This window comes from Toxorhynchites rutilus, chromosome 3 (genome assembly GCF_029784135.1).
Source record: "Toxorhynchites rutilus septentrionalis strain SRP chromosome 3, ASM2978413v1, whole genome shotgun sequence".
In the NCBI taxonomy this organism is placed as follows: Eukaryota; Metazoa; Arthropoda; class Insecta; order Diptera; family Culicidae; genus Toxorhynchites; species Toxorhynchites rutilus.
In genome coordinates, this window is record NC_073746.1 from 95,476,485 (window position 1) to 95,497,652 (window position 21,168).

The following is a 21,168-nucleotide window of genomic DNA, read 5'->3' on the forward strand; positions in this document are numbered from 1 at the left end:
ACTGAGAGAATAGTTGTTCGATACAACATTATAAGATCTTCGGGAGAGGCTCCCCACCAGGTGCCGGTGATTGTAAGGAGAAAGTTTATTCTTTGTTGGCATTTGGTCATATGGGCCCCCCAGGTACGCTTGGAGTCGAACCAGACCCCAAGATACTTGAATGACAAAGCATGAGTGATCGGTTTAGCCAAACGTTGAAGTTTTTGTTTTGCTGGTTTTCGCTTCCTAGAAAAGACGACCATCTCTGTTTTCTCCGTGGAGAATTCAATCCCTAGACCAATGGCCCAAGTTGAAGAAATGTTCAAAGTATCTTGTAAGGGTCCTTGATCCTACGACAGAAACCTGTCCATCATCTGCAAGTTGTCTTGGGCTTCAATTTTGTGTAAGGCAAATGACAATATAGCTTACATAGAAGTTGTACAAAAGGGGACTTAAACACAAGCCCTGAGGGAAGTCCATGTAAAAGACTCAACTTACTGCCGAATCTCCGTGAGAAAAACTCAAATGATTCTCACAAAGCAAGTTATGTAACATGTTATTCAATACTGAAGACATATGTTTTTTAAAAAAACTGAAGCCATATGTTTTTTTTGCGTGATCCATTTGAATTTCTGAAGGAAGCAACGCAAGACAATCATTCGTTCCCTTGCCCCTGTGTATCTGAGAGTAGGCCATTTGTTTCAACCCATCGATCAAGGCGAAATAAAATCATTTTCTCCAAGAATTTTCATTTAGGGGAAGACGGGGTAAGATGTCCTTCAGGATTTCTCCTATCTGTTGTGCTGCATATCTTTGAGTATATAATAATATACTACTATAAGTGTAAAACTGTTGATTATTTAACTTTTTTGGCGTTTTTTTTATTTATTTTTGAAATGATAAAAAAAATACATTTTATTTTGCTGGCGCGGTAAGAAGGACCACCCACGGGGTAAAACGGACCATTACGAGATAAGACGGAGCGATGCTATTTTCAAAAAGTTTAGTCTAGTAAAAATTACAGGAACAGTGTTGTCTAAGGTACTTAATGTTTAGGGTTCTTCTCGAACTACACACAAACTTCTGGATAGGCCATTCATATTCCATGTGCAGAGTTTTGAAAATATTTGTGAAAAATTTGCCAAATTTTCGGAATCTATAAGAACGTAGATAATCTAAAATCTTTCAAAATCTGTTCACGTGAAGTCAGAATGACCCCGAAGTAAGCATTTCTAGTTCCGATTCGATATGTTGTTTCGTTCAGGCAGCTCGAATGTCAGTTTCTTGACATCTCGCATTGTTATGGCGTAGAATCGATTCTTCAGCAAATGCTCCACCAGTTCTTGTTCTTGAGTAGTGGTAAAAACTGGATCAATAGATCCGAGCTCCATCGTCGATGATTTATTGCCTTTGATTTGTTTGTGGTTCTAGAAATTCCAAAACTGAATGAAGCTGTTCTGATGGACATGCCGTTATCCACTGCCGCTTTAGATGGCTAATGCAATTCTATTCAATTCTATGCAATGGACGGATGCAATGGACGTTGGATAAGCTGAATATGGATTCAGCTTATCCAACGTCCATTGCATCCGCGACGACTTCTTTATGTACTTTCGAGGCATTTGTGTGTAAAGAGACGAGCAAAAAGATGGTATTTTATTAAACGGTTTTATTTAGCTTGCCCTGTAATCTGTTTGTATGTTTGTATGTTTGTATGTTTGTATTTTTTTATGTTTGTATATTTGAATGTTTGTATATTTGTATGTTTGTATGTTTGTAACATGTTTGTCTATAACGCTGACCCACATTAATATAAATTTTACCCCCTTTCTGTTCACCGATTGATCTGCACTTTGGAACACACCTTTATCTCTGTAGTCATTATAAAACTGCGTATTTCATGATCTTGGAAATTCAAGATGCCGGCCACTACAAAATGGCGGATCACATATTTTCTCAAAACCTCATCGATATGGGTTTTCCAAAACCCCATCAATATGGGTATCAAATGAAAGTGCTTGACTAGTAGAACGCAGTTATTTATGAAAAATGCAAAGATGGCTGTTATTTATGAAAAAACAAATCTAAGATGGCTGGCACTACAAAATGGCGGACTATATATTTTCTCAAAACCTCATTGATATGGGTATCAAATGAAAGGGCTTGACTAGTAGAACAAAGTTATTTATGAAAATTGTAAATCCAATATGGTGGTCACTACAAAATGGCGGACTACATATTATGTCAAAACCACGTTAATATGGGTATCAAATGAAAGGGCTTCACTAGTAGAATACGGTTATTTATAAAAAATGTAAATCCGAATGGCTGCCACTACAAAATGGCGGACTATATATACAAAATAGCAAATTACTTTATTAAACGGTTTTATTTAACTTGAACTGTTTGTATGTATGTTTGTATGTCTTGTCCCAAATTAATAGAAATTTGACCAATAGTAACTGACCGAATTTTCTAAAATACCTTTATCTCTGCTGTCATTTTAAAACTGCTTATCTTGAAAAATCCAATTTGGCCGCCACTACAAAATATCTGATTCCATATAATCTCAAAAAAAGGATGATTGAGATATGTGTATCAAACGAACGAATTTGACCTGGAGAACACACTATGTATTTTCTGCAATCCACTCAATATCGGTATCAAATAAAATTATTTGACTGACAGTACAATGGTTTTTATTGTAGAGAAATATACTAAGAAACAGATAATGTACTAAAAGCAAGAAAATAAAATAATTAAAAAAGCTTTTTAAGTTAAACGATTGAATTGTGATTAAACAAAATAATGTACTAAAAGCTAGAAAATAATTAGACAAGTAGCAGTAGGCAGTTTTCACACCTCTCCTTCATTAGTCTAGGGAATTGATAAGACTAAAATAAAATCGTGGGGCACGTTGGATTTCCATTATCCACAATTAGCTACTTCATCATATGTCCCACGATTTTATTTTAGTCTTACCAATTCCCTAGACTGATGAAGGAGAGGTGTGAAAACTGTCTAATTATTTTCTAGCTTTTAGTACATTATTATGTTTAACCACAAATAAACCGTTTAACTTGAAAAGTTTTTTTTTACTTATTTTATTTGATATGAAAATCATTCAATATCACAACGTGTGGCGCCCCGTCGAAATTGGTCTGTCTTCCCCCCAGAACACCTTCTGCATTATTTTGCACTATACACGCATTTTATATTATACTAGCTGACCCGGCAAACGGTGTTCTGCCATTTAAATTAATTCTAGTGAATATTTTGGTTGTTGAATAAAACATAACTAATGTATTGCAAGTGTGTTTAAATGTTTTAACGATCCATAAAATTGATCGATTGTGATCTATGAAGGATAGATTCCACGTGAATATCGAACAGATACGTGAATGTTTGATCGTGTATTGCATTGGACCGTGAGAATATGGATTTCCCGAATCCGAGTGGGATGTGGAGATGGAATGAGAACAATGATATTCAGAAAATGGAGCGGTTCAGACGATGACCACCAACAAAAATTGAACAAAAAACAAAAAAAAAACATTTTCATTTTCATTTCATCACAACTTCATTGGAGATTATGTACATACTAATTCGGTACCTCATTATGTCGTAGAAGTGATTCAATCAAGGAGTATTCATATCGGTATTCTGAATTCGAAACACATCCATATTGTTTCCTTTTTTCACAGACTTGCAAATGTATTTATTGCTCTTCACTGAACTGCAGAGCTTGACATTAATATGAGCATTGAATGTTTGCTCAGCTGAGGCGAATATGGCACTACCCAACGATTTGGGATGTCAATGATATTTGTTGATATTTTTCCATTTGCGCTTCACAGGAATAGTTCAATGTCGAATTGCATAGCAAGGTTGAATTGCGATTCGTTCGGGTAGTTCTGATTCGATCGGATTTTAGAACACATGAGGATAGTTGATCAGTAGATAGATCTAGAATTTCCGAGGAAATTACTCTATTCTTTTGCTCAGAGCGTATTTTGTCGACTAATCAAACAAAAAAAAATGCGTATAAGGCAATCCTCGCTTTTGTCATTCAACCGAATACATCCAGCAACACGCTGGACGACATGCGTGTAATTTTCTATTATAGCTCATTGAAAACGACACTACTTTTGTTTGAACACACGTGGATACGTTTGAACAAAGCCTGTGTAGGTGTTACCCATGATAGCGTCTCGCAAGTGAATGTATTCTTCCTCGAACCGCTTCTGTTGAATGTGTCATAAAGGGCGAACACGAAATTATTGCGACACATTCAACAGGGCATAACTTTTTTACCATTGGGTAAAAATCAACCAAATTTTGCACACTTTCTCATTGATGTGTATTGTCTACATGCTGTCAAAATCGAAATCGTGTTTTTCGATTCAACGAAAATGGAGGTTAACAAACGCGAGTCGAGAAAACAAATTCTTTCCAAACACCTGGAATTTCCTGACCTGTCGCACCGGCAGTTGGGAAAAAATGTTGAACATTCACCATTCAACCGTCTCCAGAGTGTTGAAGAGGTTCCAGGAGTGGTCGACGTTGGACCACGGCAAAGGAGCTGGAAGAAAACCGGGACCAGAGAACAAAAAGACGGAGGGAAAGGTGAAGCGGATGATCAAAGCAAATCCCAACGTCTCAAGCCGTAATTTGGCTAAAAAGATCGGCATGTCGCAGAGCTACGTCCAGAATGCAAAGAAGAGAGCTGGACTACATACATACAAGGTACAGAACTTCCCAAACCGCGATGAGCGGCAACAATCGACGGCTAAAACTCGGACGCGGAAGCTCTACGAGAAGATGCTGACAAAATATGGCTGCTGTGTGATGAACGACGAAACATATATATAAGCCGATTTTAAGCAAATTCCGGGGTTGGAGTTTTTCATCGGCAAGAACAAGTTCGATGTGGACGACAAATTTAAGAAGAAGAAAATGTCGAAGCTCGCCTCCAAATATCTCGTTTGGCAGGCCATCTGCTCTTGCGGACTAAGGAGTGAACTTTTCGTGACAAAGGGCACAGTAAATGGCGAGATCTACAAGAATGAGTGCCTCGAAAAGCGCCTTTTGCCGTTCTTGCAGCAGCATGACGAAGCTCCGCTATTTTGGCCAGATTTGGCATCATGCCACTATTCTAAAAGTGTCCTGGAGTGGTATGAGGCCAATTCTGTCCAATTTGTTCCAAAGGACATGAACCCGCCAAACTGTCCGGAGCTGGGCCCGGTGGAGCAGTACTGGGCAATAATGAAGCGGGAACTTCGGAAGAGCAAGAAGACAGTCAAAGACGAGAAGGACATGTTAAGAAAATGGAAAAAAAAAAAACTGAGAAACTGGTACCGGATGACACTGTAAAGACTTTGATGAAGGGCATCAAGCGAAAATGCGTTCAATTTTACACTCAAGGCTCCATCGATCAACTTTTCTTTTGATTTTTGAAGTAGATATATGTATAAAACTACCCTAAAATTTTGGTTTGATTGAAGATTATAAGAAAATTGGCATGACATTTTCGGTGTCGCAATAATTTCGTGTTCGCCCTTTAGGAAAAGCAAACGTTCGCTCTTTACGTTTGCGAATATGTTGACCATGAATTATTGGCACAGCTCAAGACATCGTAGAATGAAATTGTCCTGACTGCGTCAATTCATCAATCGACACACATAGGATTTTTTTGTTTGTTTCGTCTCCTCCAACTAAATGTTGAAAAATATGAATTCAAAATGAGTAATGATGTTCTTAATGATTGAGCCGATTACTCTCCACCGGGTTTTTTATCAGAATTGATGACAATAGCGTGATTGTTATTCTGCATTCCGAGCATGTTTGTGATTAGAATAATTTCAATAATTCATTTTGCTCATCTAAAAAGGCTTCCAGCTTGTTGGCGATGTGCTTAGCTTTAGTCGAATTAAGGTTACTTGCGTATGTGTCTGGTGAAAATTCGATGAAGAGGACGGAGTGCCATCTGGCATTCAACAACGTAACTAAATTCGTCCTGTTTAAAAAACGAACGACTGATCAACTATTTGGTATTGTTTATATTGTTTATATAGAAACACAAATATTATTAAAAAAAAATTGGTAATATTAGGCTGTCAAAAAAGTCCTGCGGTATTTTTTTTGGATTTTCATTTGTTCATAAAATAAGTTACAATCATCTGTTTTAAGTCAAATATGCGCCGTTTTGTTCGATGACTTGTTCCCAACGAGATGCCAACTTCATAATACCCCTGTTAAATAAGCTCGCTTCCTTATTGGCAAAAAACTCGGATAGCCAATTTTCACAGGCCTCTTTTGTGGCTAACTTCTGACTACCTAGCTCGTTCGCCATGGACAAAAACAGGTGGTAGTCACTTGGTGCAAGGTCCGGACTATTTTTTTTCCTGTTGGGTACATTTTCCACTACGACCAGTTATTTCATCTATTGTGGCGGGCCCCTATTTGTTGTAAGCCTTATCAGGGTGTCGTATCGCTATTAGTTGGAGTGATTTCCACTTGCTGACTGTAGGCATGATCCCAATAAGGTATTATAGCACGAATGAACATTATTGCCTTATTGGGGGAAGCTATCCAAACATCTGCAGGTTGCATTAAACCTTTATCAAAGAAATTGCGCCTTCTATGAAAAAGTGCTTCGCAATTGCATAATAAATGTTCCGAGCTTTCACTTTCTAGGTTACAGAAACGACAGGTATCATCTTCTAATTTACCTAGTTTCTTTAGGTGGTATTTGCTTGGACAATGTCCTGTCACTAGGCCAGTGAAAGTGCATAGGTCTTTTTTTGTTAGGCTGAGAAGTCTTTCAGTTACTTTTTTACTTGGTGATATAAATGATTTAGCCTGTCGAGCTACTGTACTATGTGCCCAGATGCCATCAATCATTGATTTTTCCCAGTTCTTTAATTCCATTTTGAGGGTACATTCAGGGGCCCCACAAAATGGTTCTGGTCCTAGGAATGGTTTCGATGATCCACATCTAGCTAACAAATCTGCTTTTTCATTACCTTCAACTCCACAGTGCCCTGGAACCCAGAATAGGTTCACTGCACTTTTTACCTCTTGAAGAAGTTGAATACACTCCCAAACTAATTTAGAAGTACAGGTAACTGACTTCAATGCTTTCAATGCAGCTTGACTGTCAGAAAAAATGCATATGTTTGCATGTCTATAATTGCGCCTTAGACAAATTGTTGCACATTCAATAATTGCCTGCACTTCTGCCTGAAATACAGTTGGCCACTTGCCCATTGAAATTGATATGTTCACTCCAGGGCCGGTTATTCCAGCCCCGGCTCTTTCGTTTAATCTGGAACCATCAGTGTAGAAAATTATAGATCCTGGGTGAATATCAGGTCCCCCTGACTCCCATTCAGTGCGGCTTGGCTCAGTCACATTGAATAGTCGTTCAAAGTTGTATTGCCTGTTCATCCAGTCCTCCTGAGTTAGTATCGGATTAAGTTTGAATTCCTTTAGAATACTTAAATGACCCATCAAAGAACTGTTTTGTTCTTTTCAACCTTAGTGCGTTTTTTTCCGCCTCCAATTGAACGAATAGATGATATAAGGGAAGTAGATTTAACATTGCATCTAGTGCTTTAGATGGCGTACTACGAATTGCTCCTTTGATGGAAATTGTAGCTAACCTTTGTAATTTTCCTAGCTTTTCCTGAGCATGCTTGGATTTTGTTTTTGGCCACCAAACTAATGACGCATATGTTATTCTAGGTCTCACTATAGCAGTGTAGATCCAGTAGATCATTTTAGGTCTAAGTCCCCATTTGTTACCGAATGTTCTTTTACTAATCCATAATGCATTTGTAGCCTTATGTATTATTTTATCTAAATGCGAGTTCCAATTGAGCTTGCTATCAAGTGTTACTCCTAAATATTTCACTTTTGGAGAAAACACTATTTTAGTTCCCAGCAAATGCAAATCTGGTATTTTCATTTTCCTTCTACGTGTAAAAGGACAACAGTAGTTTTATGAGGATTTATAGATAAACCCTCATCATTACACCATGCTATAGTTAAGTTTAGAGCATATTGCAATCTGTCTCTGATTACATGCTCATATTTCCCACGAACTACAATTACAATATCATCTGCAAAGCCTATGATTTCAAATCCTATCCTTTCAAGGAATGCCAGTAGGTTATCTACTACCAATGACCATAACAGAGGTGAAAGGACCCCTCCTTGTGGGCATCCTTTCACAGTTCTTATTGTAACTGTGGCCCCTCCCTGATTACACGTTATTTCTCTTTTTTGTAGCATTTGAAATATCCATTCTACAACAGTTTCATCGAAATTACGCTGTATCATAGCATTTCTCATTGAATTGTGGGATGCATTGTCAAACGCTCCTTCAATATCTAAGAACGCGGCTAGTAGCAACTCTTTGACTTCAAGTGTTTTTTCAATTTTCGTTACTAGTGTATGAAGTGCTGTTACTGTTGATTTTCCTGGCTGGTATGCAAATTGAAGTTTACTGAGTGGTGTCGATTTCAAGTATTGCGATTTGATATAGTCATCAATTAGTTTCTCCATTAATTTCAGCATAAATGACGAAAGACTAATAGGCCTAAACGATTTTGGACTTTTTTTTATCTTTTTTATTAGCTTTGGGAATAAAAACAACCCGAATTTGTCGCCAATTCTTTGGTATATAGTTCAATCGTAAGCTAGCTTTGAACATTTCTGTTAAGCAGGGCACTACAGTTCCTCCACTTTTCTGGATCATCACAGGACGGATCTCATCGCTTCCCGGTGATTTAAAAGGATCAAATGAATTTATTGCCCATTCGACTCTTGCATGAGTGAAAATACAACTCGCTAGATCTTGCTTTTCTGCACTGATCATTTTATGCCCAGGTTACTGGTATTATCATTGAAATCTTCAGACGGTAAAGTGTGATTCTGTTGCAAATCAGTATGTGGATCTATGGAAGTCGTCCTATCACTCAAGACCGGTAGCGATCCTGGAAAATGAACTTGCATCATTAAACTCAAGGTCTCCGATGCATTAGAAGTGAACTTTCCGTCCTCTTTTTTTAGAGTTCCTAAACCATTAGAATGATCTTTTGCCAAAACTTTTTGTAATCTTGCAACGGCTGGAGTACTTTCAATGTTTTCACAGGTGTGCCTCCAATTTTTACGTTTAGATCTTCTGATCTCTTTATTATAGGCAGTGAGTGCTTTCCTATATTCATCCCATTGCGAGGTACGCTTTGCTCGGTTAAACATTTTTCGAGCGTTTTTTCTTAAATTTTCCAGCCTCTCTGTCTGTTGATCATACCTTGACTGGGCAGCTCTTATTGTAAGCTTGAATTATTTTTGTTGTAACATAAATAGAGGTTTTTTCGAGTTCCTCACTTTTTTCTGGGAAGCTACCCCCCACCGATAGATAGGAATAGTAAAGTTCCCAGTTTGATTTTCTGGGATCCCTGAAAGTTTCTCTAATAATGTTATTCACTTTATAGTCAAACATTATGTGTTTGTGATCGGACAGCGATATTTCTTCAGAAACATGCCAATTAAATATGTTTTCAGAGAGAGTATTACTGCAAAATGTCAAATCCAAAACTTCCTGCCTTATGGAGTTCATAAAAGTACAGTTGGTACCTTCATTACAAATATTTATATTATTGGTTGTCAAATATTGTAATAAACACTCACCTCTTGTGTTAATGTCTGTACTGTTCCATATCGTATGATGTGCGCTTGAATCGCACCCGATGATGATGCTTTATTTTGAGATCTACAAAAAGATACAAATGCTTGGACTCCAGGGGGAGGCACTTCGTCTACGTCTCCTGGAAAATATGCAGACGCCACGCAGATTTCTGTTCTTCCACGAGTAGTAGGAATTTCACAAACAACCGCTACAATATCTCGTTGTATAAATTCTGTAATAGGTAACATTTTAACGTACCCGTTCACAAGGATAGCAGATCTTGGGGACTGCTGTGTTTCATCATATATCAACTTACACGATTTAGTTTCAATACCCAATATTTTTCCGTTATTTGTCCATGGCTCCTGGATAAAAGCAATATCTAGTTTGCTTTGTATAAATCTCTTGCAAAGTACAGCGCTTGCACCCTTTGCATGATGGAGATTTATTTGGATGAACTTTATATTGTCGTGACTATTGAATGTGATGATCATGTATTTGATCATTGGGTACTTCTTTCTGTTCCCCAGAAAAATCATTGCAGTCATTGATCATCCGATTTTTGGCTTCCGAATTGTTCTTCGAGATAGTCCGTCCAGTACTTTTGACCCTGATCTGCCCTGCGACATGTGATGTAGTGTCATTTCCATCCACCTCATCGTCTCCAGTTGTAGCACAGGTTCTTGCAATACTGTTAGCCTCATCAGTGTTATATTGAGTCTTTCCAGCACGCTGGACACCGCTTGGTCCTGGAATATAATGGACAGTGGTGTTCTCACCCACTTCGTGTTCTCCAGTTTCGCAGGTCTTTTTTACACTGGTGGCCTCTAAATTTCGATCAACCTCCATTTTTTCCAGTTCATTTCTTTTAGGGATTTTTTTCCTAATAGGAGCATTCCCAAATTTATAGTCTAGGACAAAATCGCTTTTTTCAGTGACTGCATCGATATCCGATCGACACTAAAAACAAGTTCTACATGGCGCTTGTTGATTATTTTCCTCATAAATATTCGCCAGCTATCAACAACTAAATTTTCATTCTGAGCCTCTAGAAGAGCAAGAATTTCTTCATTGCTGTCTTCTGCGCTCATCGGAAAAAAGCCAACTAACGTCTCCGGTTGAGGGATTTGATCTTCATCAACTGCAATAAGCTCTGCCCCCACCCATGGAACTATTCTAGAGATCACACCTTTGATCCAGTCATATGTTTCCTGGTTTTTACAAATCAAAATCAAATATCCTGGCCTAAACAAGCAATTCCCAAACTTTGGCTTCACCTTTTCTTTTCGCTGTTCTACTACTTTGTTGAGAACTGCTTTTTGCGTTGCAAGAAGCTGCTGCATTGTTAACTCTGAGTTAGGGTAGTTCTTTGGAAGTATGCCTACCTTAACACTGTTGATCACATCCCTATACGATGGCTTGTCCTTACCCTCTGTTCTTTGGGGCTGTTCAGGGGATTTTGCTTTAGTCGGATTCAAGCGATGTTGGACTGATCCCCCATCAAGAGACAGTTTAGATCCCGGGACACGACCCTGTTTTTTAGGGCGCGGATTATCGCCGCTGCTATCACTATTATGATAGCGCTTGGTTGGGTTCGAGTTTGGTGTCACCAAAGGTAGCATAGCCAACCGCCGTGCCTCATCAGGAGTGATCCCGCTTTCAATAAAGCGTTTGAATCGCTTCTTCCCAGCCCCACTTAGAGGTTTTATTGACTCACTCTTCAGTTTAGTGCCTTTTTGGTCCTGCCTGAGTAGAGTAGTCGCAACCTCCAATGGTGGTTTCGAGATTATAGTGATTTGTAAATTGTTATTATCAGAGTCACTTACAGTTTTATCAGCATCATCTCCTTTCTTCTCCTTTTGAGGCGTATTCAGGATGGACGACGAGCAGGAAAGTATATCGTCATCCGATATACTCTGCATATTTCCCTCTTCTATATCCATAATTTTGTTGTATTCAACCTGTTCACAAAATAGCCAAATCTATTTAATCACTTTAGCAGGAAACCAATAGCAATGACAAGCCGAGCAGTTGTTTACTATTATCTGCACACACACATACACCGTTGATATGTGCGAGATATGATAGTAGTACCAAAAGGCCTTTTGCGATTTATCGAGCAGATCCACTAACAATGGGCATAGAGCAAACGGTAGATGGTACCAGCCCCACCTCCCCCGTTTCTAGCTCTATTGTGTCACAACTTTTCGTGCAGTATCACTACAACTTATGATCGTAAATTTAATCAATCACTCAACTGATCTACACCTGCTTGCACAATTCCCGTGACCTGTAGCACTTTTTCTTCCTTTCCGAATATCACGCGCGAATAGTATATTTCAATTGACACGGTTATTCGGTTAGTTTAAGCGAGCTCATATAGTTACGTTGTTATCGACTCACAGTGATGCCAGCCAGGTCCGGACTATACGGCGGATGCAAAAGAACCTCCCATCCGAGCTCCCGGAGCTTCTGGCGCGACACCAAAGAAGTGTGTGGCCTGGCGTTGTCCTGATGGAAGACAATGCGGCCTCTGTTTATCCAAGATGGCCTGTTCTTCATGAGTGCTACCTTCAAGCGGTCCAGTTGTTGGCAGTACAGGTCCGAATTGAGCGTTTGGCCATAGCGAAGCAGCTCATAATAGATTATTCCTTGACAATCCCACCAAACACACAGCAGAACCTTCTTGGCCGTTAATGAGGGCTTGGCCACCGTCTGAGCCGCTTCAGCGGGCTTCGACCACGACCGTTTGTGCTTCACGTTGTCGTAAGTGACCCACTTTTTCGCCAGTCACCATCCGCTTCGGAAACGGGTCGATTTTGTTACGATTCAGCAGCGATTCACATGCGTCGATACGGTGATGATGAAAGATGTTTTTTTGTGTCAACGTGTGTGGCACCCATACATCGAGCTTCTTTGTGAATCCAAGCTTCTTCAAATGGTTAATAACGGTTTGATGACTTATCCCCAGCTCTTGGCCGATGCTACGGCTGCTACTATGCCGGTTTTTCTCGGCTAATTCAGCGATTTTGTCGCAATTTTCGACGACAGGCCTTCGTGACACGAGATTTATATATATAGATTTTACATACCTTTTCACGCAGGTAGCACCGGAACAATCTACTGTAGGACTGGGATACTGGCAACTAACGGAATATACAGTTTTTGCTGGAGAAATCCTTTTTTTGGTTACCTTGAAAATTAGATCGTTTGCAACCACAATGGACGAGAACTTTGTTTGTAAACAAAGTTTCATATTTCGTGCGCTCAAGTGCGTAGCATATTTGCCAAAATACTGAGGATTTCTTATAAAACTAGAAGTGGTCTGTCTTACCCCGCCGGGCAGTCTTACCCCGTCTTCCCCTACAAGATAGCATTGCTATTGGGCGGTACGAGTTGAAGTCGGACGCGAGCTTTCCGGGTTTTTGAACAGCTATAACTCGTACTTGTTTCGAATCATCTGGAACAGCATTAACTTCAGAAACTGATTAAATAAATTCAACAAACGATGTTTCGCTACATCAAGGAGGTTTTTCAACAAGTTGAACTTAATTTTATCCGATTCTGGAGTTGAATTGTTACATGGAAGGAGAGCAAGAGAGGATTCTACCATCGAAAACTCGGAATCAAGATCACACCTATCTTATGGTATATCTCGAACAATTTATTACACGGAAACGGTATCGGGATAAACTTTCCATGCAACATTAGAAATCCATCGATGTAATTATTTTTCGCTTTTATTCGTTGAAGAGCGATTTCTCATGTTTCGAGCCACTTTCCATATTTTTTTAATTGACGTTTCTCGTGACAAACCTCCCACGAAATTTCGCCAATAAGCACGTTTTCCCTTTGATCAAGTTTTTAAACTAATTTTCAAGGTCTAAATACGTTTAAAAAAGAGTGCTACCGCTGAACGGAGCACTGTACCGAAAAGTATACATATCGCGCTGGTGTGAGCGATGTGCAGTATCACCCTGATGTCGTCTATAGACGACGCTCGTATCCAAAAGGGTTAAATGCGTTCCATTTACCCTGATAAAGCTTGGAACATTGACTATTCCACCATGGAGTGGGAGATCTTCGACGAATAGTGGACCCTTAGGTGGGGTTCGTTTGAGCGCGAATCGCGCTGTCATAGATCCAACGAGAAAGGAAGTTATAGTCCTCCAATAGAGGTAAACCAAGTCAGTCTTTTTCAACGACGATAAATTATGAATAGTAATTATTCACGCCGAAAGATTGCTGAAAGAATCCGTTCACACAACGAACAAACTGAACCACCCCAGTCGACGGCTACACCAGACGAACAAAAAAAATCTTAGTTTTATGCCTGTGCGAAAAACATATTACTTACGTGACTTTTGCTGATAATGTTCTGCCGATAAGACGCTTCATGCTGTGAGAGTACTTTTTGTGCCCCTGCGCTGCGTTGACACATTCCTGCGTGGCCCTCGGAAATGCATTGCGAGAACTACGCTGCGAATAACCACCATGTAGCAACCGCTGGAGAAGAGCCGATGCATCTCTTCAGCTTTCACCTCCATTCGACCGACCGTGTTGTTGTCGTTGGCAGCCAGAGAACAAAAACAATAACCCAAGATGTGCACTTACAAAATGCTCTGCACCCAGTGACGATGTAAAGTGTTTATGTTGTGCATAAAAGAACATAAAATAAGGGTCGAGAGTGCTGCTTCGAATCCAGAAGCATCTGCTCTCGGGGTGCAGCGCAGAAACAAAAGGGTAGAATGTAAGCGTTTATTTTTGTGCTGAGTTGATTTGCTTCATCCGCTTTTGTGTCCTGTACCCGGGATAGAAGCCAATTTGGAGGTCGTGTTCCTTGCATAACGCAGTGTTCTTAAATTGATTGCCTTTTGGTTTGCTTTCTGAAGTCAAAGGATTCTGTTTGGTTTTCAATTGACGGATCAATCAATCCGATCAATATTTCAATGCATTCAGCTTATGCTTACTTTCTAAAGTACACGTACAGCACGAAGTCGTCATCAGTCCCCATAGGATTGAGTCGAACAGTATTTTCCCAAATCCCTCATGAGCCGTTGTGGTTCCTCGTAGTGTCCCGGGAGGCCTGTCATGAGAAGAATTCGTGTTTTTCTAATTGTTCCTAAACGGCTTACCACTTTATTTGCCAAATCTGGGCAAACCCATCGACCGGCCGGCTACAGAATGCTTTCCTTGGCTCCACCACAGCGGCAGAATGATGGTGGTCGGTACTGCATGGCCATAAATCGCCGGATGGACATGAAATGCCACCGAACACGCGAAATGAGTTGCTCCGGCAAGTGAAACACGGGCAGTTAAAATGTGACCGCAACACGATTCCCTGTCCAGCGCAGAGTCATTTTTTTCCTCTTTTTTTTTCGACGACGTGATTGAAATACCAAGAGTAAAAATTGTAATAAATCTCGCACTGATTGCATCCCCCGAGAATTTCGTTTTATTTTTCTTGCTGGCAGCGGGGCTGAGGGGCATCGGATTTTTACCCCTCGAGACTCGCTGAATTGTTTGAAGCTGATCGGGGAAGCGATTACGGCTGCAAATTCATACCATATTGCAGCGCGACAACTTTCCCGGATTTTCATACCAAAGCTGGCTTCTAATTAAAGCAACACAATGGGGTGACTTATATCGGTGTGAGCCAAACCTGGTGTAAAATCACGTAACAGAATGAAATGTTTTCATGGTGGCGCACAAATACGTGACACTTCGATGGCGAAGATAAGTCATCACGCTGTTGAAGCCAAGAATGGATCGGATCGAATTTCCGCTGCGTGTTAAATTAACACTAGTTCAGCACGAAAAAATATCCGTGAGAATTGCGAATACGTGGCACTCGCACGAGCAAACTGTTAATGAAAATGTTGTCCCATTGACTGACTTTGAACACCATGATACTCAAAAACATTACTGGATTTAATTACTTTCCCAAACACTCTCCCCTAATTACGTCCGGTTATGAAATAATTATCTCAACTAGGAAAAATCATCGACTGCTGGCACATTCTCAAGGTGCTGCTTCTCCGAACGTCTTTCTGTTTTGCATACACGCACCTTATATCGCTTAATTTGCGTTAAACAAATTAACCTACAAGCTCTACACTCTCTAACAGCGTAGGTTCCGATTCGCTACCTGTGTACGGATGCAATTTTAGCCCCACTAACACCATATTCAGACGTAATTAAATTCACCTTTTGCTGCACTAATTTCATTTGTGCAACCCGCTATCATGGCAAATTAAATTAATTGTAACCCGGGGGCAGAGCGGCGGCGGCACTTGCTTCTTGGCAGCCTCAAATCAGCATTTTTCGCTCCTGATCGGAAAGCGATTGGTGATGAAATAAATAAATATATATATCGTTCACACCGATCGTGGGTTTCCTCGCCGGGGGTGGCTGGGACTCCCAGCTGCATCAACACGGGGCCCGAATCGTGGCGTGCAACACTAACTCTCTTCCACTCTCTACATGCATCTTGATTGACCACGTTGGCCTCGGAGTGATCATTAGCATTTCGAGCTGCCGTGGGCTCGTACACACACACCCACGGGACACCGTAGGGAGCAGCCCTTTTCCTGGGCGGGAAAAACTCGCTCGTTTGAACGAAGACGGGCGACCGCAGTTGTGGCTTAGCCTGGGGACTGCTAATCGGTCAGTAGTGATCATTAAATAGAAATAAATCACTCGCTTCGTTCACTGCCTGCAGGGTTCAAACTTGTTCAAGCGGCATCCATTGGCGTGGAAAATGACAATTTTGATTCTGACGAATGTTTTTATTGGGTTGTCTGGAAAGTTCGTGCCGATTTTTAAGAAAAATCAAAAGCATTTTTACAGGTGGACATACAACAGTGGACAGTTATACGTGGTGTGCCTGGTTCGTTTTTTCATTCATTAAAAAAGGGATTTATTCAGGATGGAGATGAAAAAAAATCTACAAAAGGTAATTCAATGGAAATTTTTTACCTTAAATCCTACGTTTATAAGGCCTATGCATCAAGACCCTTATCAGGTGATTTACAGCAACCATGAAAACAGTCAGGTCAAAACGTTATCCTGAGATAATCTTTTGATTTGCAAATAATTCTGCGTTAGATCTACTTCAAGTAGTACATCGCACTAAAAGTACAAATAATACAGAGATATGAAATTACAAACTGCTGATAGCGTGTTCGAGATCGCTTAAATTTTTTATACGATTTTATTTTAGTCTTATCAATGTCCTTCATTAATGAAGGAAGGGGTATGAAAACTGCTAACTGCTACTTGCCTAATTATTTTCTAGCTTTTTGTACATTATCTGTATTACTATTATGCATAATCACAAATAAACCGTTTGACTTAAAAAGTTTTTTTTAATTTATTTTGTTTTCTAGTTTTTAGTAGTACGTTTTTAGTCGGAATATTTTTATGATGTACTGTATTCTATTATATTATTCTATTATCAATTATCAAAATACCGACATTGAGAGAATTGCAAAAAATACATGGTACCTACCTCACAGACATTCAAATATACATACAAACAGGTCAAGGTGAATGAAACCATTTGAAAAAGTAATTGCTTGTTTGGGGACTGCGGCCACCTTGGATTTGAATTTTTCATGATATGCTACGTTCTAATTGTACTTTCATATGATGGGGTATTGAAAAAAAAATCACCGTTTCACCGTTTTGTAGTGGTGCTCATTTTGGATTTGATTTTTTTATAAATAACTATGTTCTACTAGTCAAGCCCTTCCATTAGATATTCATATTGATGAGGTTTTATTTGATACTCATATTTATGGGATTCTGAGAAAATATGTAATACGCCATTTTTTAGCGGCCACCATTTTAGATTATATATTGTGCCATTTTTTGGGGCAGCCATTTTGGATTTGCATTTTTTTATAAATAAATGTGATTTACTAATCAAGCCCTTTTATTTGATACTCATATTTATGGGATTCTGAGAAAATATGTAATCCGCCATTTTGTAGCAGCCGCCATTTAAGATTTGCTTTTTTCACAAATAACTGTATTCCACTAGGCCTAGCCCTTTCATTTGATACCCATATTAATATGATTTTGAAAAAAAATATATATGACACCATTTTGTAGTGGCCACCATTTTAGATTTGCATTTTTCATTACAAAGTGTGTTCTACCAATACAGCCCTTTTATTTGATACCCATATTGATGGAGTTCTGAGAAAATATGTGATCTGCCATTTTGTAGCGGCCGCCATCTTGTATTTACATTTTTCACAAATAACTGTATCCTACTAGTCAAGCTCTTTCATTTGATACCCATATTGATGGAGTTTTGAAAATATATATATAAGACGCCAATTTGTGATGGCGGCCATTTTGGATTTGCATTTCTCATAAACAACTGTATTCTACTAGTCCCATATTGATGGGGTTTTGGAAAAACCCATATTGAAGATGTTTTGAGAAAATATGTACTCCGTCATTTAGTAGCGGCCGCCATCTTGGATTTTCAAATTAATGAAATACGCAGTTTTATAGGGACTGCAGAGATAACGGCCCTCTTCACTTAAGGCACGTTTTCGATTTACGGCCTAAAATGATTCGCTATAACGGTAAAAAACTTTTTTTTCGTTGTCGATGAATATTGTATTTTTGAATTTATTTTTGATGCCAAATGTCTTATAATTGCAGGAAACGTCGAGATCTACTGTAATCTCTAATTTTTTTTTGTCAAAAATCGACACTGAGACTTTTGAGTCTTTTTTTCGGAATAGGAGACAAAACGTATGGGTGTAGAGTGCCAATGCAAATGATCATCTTGATTTTTCATGTGGAACTTCGAGCGAAATGTTGATTTACACGATAAACATTGTTTTGGGTATTTCATCGTGTAAATCAATGTATGAACTTGTTATGTGTGTATTTTTGATTTAAACGAAATAAAAAAATTAAATGTATATTGATTGATAAACCATTTTCCTAAATAGTTCATTAAACAAGTTTAAACTTAAACTTGAAGCATTCCCATTTTCTCATACTTTTGTTCTACCGATTGGTGTGCTTAAAAACGAGCAAATTGCGTCAAAAAAGAGCAACTAACAGATTCGTTTCTGTCCGTTTTCAACTTATTTGGTATAAATAAGCCATTCGCAATTCGCAAATTTCCTTCGACTTGCACTGTGGTCACGCGTATTCTAGAGCTTGCCCCTCGCAAATTTCCTTCGACTTGCACTGTGGTCACGCGTATTCTAGAGCTTGCCCCTCGGAATACATTGAAGGCGTGTTATTATTTGGCTTAAGAAATCTCAACTAAGTATTAATAAATGACGCTAGTTAATGCATTCGTTGAGACGGCAAAAGTTCCACAGAGAACGTTAACGCCATTCAAGAAGAAGAAGCCATTCGCAATTTGAAACCACACCACTTCTCGTGTGGTGATCATCGAAGCAACATCGTTGCCGGAGAGTGTCGGGCGGGATCGGATTGTTTTTCTCAAGAAGGAGTTTCTTTCCACAAGGGCCCTTTTCTCAAGGCTAGAGGCGAAAAACAAAAATGGAATGGAGCGAAACCACAGTTGCGAGCATGCTAGTAAGTACAACACAACAAGTGAATATCATTCATGCCTATTGCTGATTTTACGCACATATGCGTACCAACCAAGAATCTGTAGATAAAGATTACAGATTTTTATGGTTTTCACACAGATTCACAGATTTTCCAAAATAACGATCCAATATTAGTTATGGCTTGATCTCAATATTTTTTTTCCAACTCACCAATTTTATTCATATAGCATTCGAATCAGTTTGAATGAAAGTTTTTTTGGTATTCAGAAATAGCGTGTAGTACTGCTTTCTCATGTTCAATCTAAGACGATCAGATGAAAAAATCTGCGTCATCGGCTAGCTTTACAATAAATAAATAACACTGTTTATCTTTTTCCTACTAAAGCACAGTGAATGCGAATTTTTACGTAGATTCCACCAGCATCGTCAAATTCATAATAACTGTGAATAATGGCATTGTCACGGAAGAATGTCCTGTAGCCAGCCATCTTGTACTTCACCAGAAAGCTTTACACAGAGAGACGATCACTCCATGTGAACTTACCTCTCGTGTTCCGCATGTAAAACTGACCGCCACACAAAGGAAGTCAATTAACATTGCGTCGAAACATTGTTCCCGAATACATTGTGTAACATCTATTTGAGGGGAATGGACAATGATGTTAAGCCCTGTGTACATCTCACAATATCTATGCCAATCAATGATATTGGGTTGGGGAAAAAGAAATGTCGTATATTGTCAATATATGGCAACACTTAAACATATCTTGTGTTGTACTTATCGCATCGGGTCATACTATACGGCTATTTAAAGACGACAATCTGTGCTACAAGTGTCGTTTTGACAGTGTTGTCATTGTCCTTTTCAGTCTCAAGTTATAGCGCGTCAAAGATGGAGGCCACCAAGCAAGGAATTCGCCATATTTTACGTTTTTACTACCTGCGAGGTAAAACTGCAACGAAGGTGGCCGAAAAAATTCGTGTAGTTTATGGACCCGATACTGTAACAATTCGCACAGCACAGCGTTGGTGCCACACGAGTTGACGCAAAAAAATCTTTTAGACCGAATCAACGCCTGCGATGCAATGCTGAAACGGAACGAACTCGACCCATTTTTGAAGAAGATGGTGACTGGTGATGAAAAGTAGATCACGTACGACAACCTAAAGCGAAAAAAGTCGTGGTCCAAGCGTGGTGAGCCGGCCCAAACCATCGCCAAGGCCGGATTGACGGCCAGGAAGGTTTTGCTGTGTGTTTGGTTGTAGTAACTTTTTCCGCTTTTGACCCAATCTCACCCTCATTGATGGCAATAATTTTTTTCCGATCAATTGCAGAGCTTTCACGACGGACGATCATAGAATGCATAACAGCCAACAGGAGGCAGTCGTCAACGACAAATTCGGTACAGCGAAAGACGCTCGAGTTTCTTCTGCTCGTGTCTTTGATGGTTCTCCACCCCACCCTCAAGCCAACACAAATTGAACCAACAAAGAAAACGTAATAGCAAAAATAAGCGAATCGGTAGTTGCTGCAATAAATCATCTAAACCCTCAGTTGATCTGCTAAGCGTTCTCGATAGGGAAAACAGCGGCATCATCCCCCTGGGGGTAGTGAAAATAGGAGATCGTAACGAAAGATCGTGTCAGAATTACGAGCTGTGTACAACTTCATCAATAATAAATTAATATACAACTGATTGCTGCGAGTGCGCCTTATTAAGTATTATACCAGACCTAAACACGACATCACTTTCAGCTTCAACAGTATTTGATGTTTGATGTATTCTTGAACAGTACTCATAATGATTGTGCTTATTGATAAATAATGAATAACCAGATGTATAACGAAACAAAAACACTTAAGCTCCGGCAAATGTTTATCAACTTATTTGCAATGGCAACATTAGTCATTATTTTTATCACACGCAATATTTTCCTACC

At 39.3% G+C, this 21,168-nt stretch overlaps 1 protein-coding gene across 1 annotated transcript in view; it reads left to right on the forward strand.

Moving 5' to 3' along the window:
• LOC129778788 (LIM/homeobox protein Lhx9-like) overlaps positions 1 to 21,168 on the forward strand; it is a 91,456-nt gene that overhangs the window by 65,210 nt on the left and 5,078 nt on the right. The gene's annotated exons all lie outside the window — the stretch shown is intronic.